General features: G+C 25.2%; 1 long non-coding RNA gene across 1 annotated transcript; it reads left to right on the forward strand.

The window, feature by feature from the left end:
• LOC107884198 lies at nt 1-2320 on the forward strand. The gene is made up of 5 exons (XR_003838714.1): nt 1-69; nt 138-296; nt 561-766; nt 840-975; nt 1051-2320. It is a non-coding gene; the product is annotated as an uncharacterized LOC107884198 (long non-coding RNA).
• Nucleotides 2321-2872: the final 552 nt, after the last annotated feature.

The raw sequence follows: 2872 nt of genomic DNA on the forward strand, positions 1-2872 counted from the left end.
TTCTGGTGCTAAAATGGATTCATCTTTGAACTTATAATACTTTTTTGGATAGTCCACTTCTGAAGGTAGGTAAGTATTTATAAACATTCAGTGGAATCAGATCAATTTTATCTATTTATCTATTTTTTTTTTTATAGCTGGTATGTGTGAAAAAATATGGAAGCGAGTGCATTAATAAAAAGTTTTGGAAGATCGTCGACGAACAAAAACAAAGGTTACTGCTTTAGGAAATCTGAATTCTTCTTCAAAGCAATTGCTTAATATGAAAGAAATTCTGAGCAAATTTTAATGTGAAAGTAAGTATTTTGAATGCAATTAAAGTTATAATTTTAATTATACTTTTATTATTATTATTTAAGTTACAATAAGTTATAATTGAAATGGTAGAATCATCACCTATCCCAACAGAACTCTCATAGTCAAAATAATAATGATACATTTTTTATTAATTAAACATAAATACCTAAACACATACAAATAAGGTAATTTCCTGAAGATTATTCATTAATTGTTAATCCTCGACCATTCTCACACATTTAACTTGTTTATATTTTGTTCAGGTCTTAGACAATATTAAGTGTCTACTTAAAATAATAGTTATACTTAAGTTAGTTATGGACAATCAAAGATACTCGTATGTTGCATATTATTACATGATCTGGATCATCAACTGAAATAGCATGCATGGAACAACATGCAAGTATGCAACCATCAAACGCTGGCAAGGAAAACTTATTGCATACTGGCAGGACACCTGAGGACATGCGTGAGTGTTTTGGCCTACGACTATTGTATTGCTCATATTTGTGTTTAAAATATTCTCATTGTTTTTTGTATAGCTGTTGGATGGACGGAGAAACTTCAAAAACTGAACATATGTTTTACGATACAGTAGAAAAAGAAAGAAATACATCTTCTGGCGCTAAAATGGATTCATTGTTGATATTGAAATGCTTTTCTAAGTAACATACTTCTGTAAGTATTTACAAACATTCAATGGAATCAAATAAATTTTTATTGTTTTTTTTTTTATGTTTGTATTTTTCATAGCTGGTTTCATAGCTGAAAATAATTTGGAAGCGATGTGTGAATGAAAAGTTTTATTTGAACTATTGAAAAATTGTCGACGAATAAAAACAAAAGTTAGGTACTTCTTTAAGAAATCTGAACTTTGTTTTTAAAGTTATTGCTTAAAGAAACTACTCATCAATTAACCTAATATAAGGTAATGCATTTTTCCTGGTATTTTAAGCTAAGTATATTATCAGGTGAACAGTCAAAAAATGTAGTTTATTAACATTTTTGTTCTGAGTATATAGTTAAGACATATCATGGTTGTAACAATATTTTAATTAATGTCCTAGGCATGCATAAATTGACTTGAACATATTTTTATCACTTTGGTTCCCTGAAAATCTGGAAATAAGACTTGTTTTTGTTAACGATATAGTATGTTTGCAATATTTGTATACTTCACGTGATAAATTATACATATTATTATTTCTTATTTTAATTTTCGGTACAAATTTTCACATTATAGTTTTTCCTTAGAAGCGTTCTAAGAATATTGTAATGCACTCATAAGAGTGTCGTGATTATTAGTAGATCGATTATAATAATTTATTGTTGAAGTATTCCAGGTTCGCATTGTCCATATAATAAAAGTAAATTTAAATATGTCTTAGAAAAAATGAATAATATAAAATAACACATCTATTAAAACTTACTCTGAGGTTATGACAGGAAATCAAAATGTTAATTAAGATATAATGCCAATCTTTTTAAAATTATTTTAAATATGTGATGGTAACAAGTGTAGATGTTGAACCAAATATTCTGTTTCATTATATTATCATATTTTAAGTAACAGATAAAACAATTTTTAAAAACACAATTTAAATAAGACATTTATATAATTATACATTTTAATTCATACAGAAAATATTTGTACTTTTTATATATTTTTTTATTTTTTTTTAATACTATTTTATAATTCTGTAGTATATTAATGTCCCCCCTGTTATCTAAGTAATTAATTAACAATTATATATTTTATATGATTAATAATTTTTTTATGTACCTTGTTTGTATTTTTCATTACAGTTTAACATATTTTTATTGTTAAGTACTGCAATTTTGATATATTTTCACTACAATTTTGACATATTTTTAATGTAGGTTATTATATCTGGTCTTTACTTGTAATAACTATAAATTAAATGGTAGATTTAGTACCCATGCTGTAACAAAACTTTCATATTGGAACAAATATTAATAAATTGTTAAATAATTAAACCTGAATAAACAATAGCAAATAAAATTATTTCCTGAAGATAATTCATTAATCGTTAATTCTTGACCTTTGTCACACATTTTATTTGTATCCATATTCCATGTAGTTCAGGTCTTAGACAGTTAAGTGTCTATTTAAAATAATAATTATACTAATGTAATTATAGACAGTTATCGATTAACTGAAAATGTTTAGGAGAACCAATAACTTGTAATTACTATATTTACTATTTGATTTTATTTGACTTGTTTTGTGCTGCTTACGGATATTTTCAGTTTCAATTTATTTTAGTTTTTTTTCTATTAATGTCATTAAAATTTTATTTGTTGGGTTAAAAAGCTTGAACATTTAATACAAGGCTCCTAATATATTGTTATAACGGCAGTTGAAAAATATTAAAAATACAAAATCACATTTTTTATAAGCATTTCTAGTTCAAACGTTGACAAAATACAAACAAGAAAGTAAAGATATTGCATATGAATTTGAATTCAATCTTTCCAAAAGATGACAGCAAATCATCTAAATATGGATAGAATATTGATGCTTTATGTCTATAGTATGTGCAACAATTGCCAT

Source organism: Acyrthosiphon pisum, chromosome X (genome assembly GCF_005508785.2).
Source record: "Acyrthosiphon pisum isolate AL4f chromosome X, pea_aphid_22Mar2018_4r6ur, whole genome shotgun sequence".
NCBI lineage: Eukaryota > Metazoa > Arthropoda > Insecta > Hemiptera > Aphididae > Acyrthosiphon > Acyrthosiphon pisum.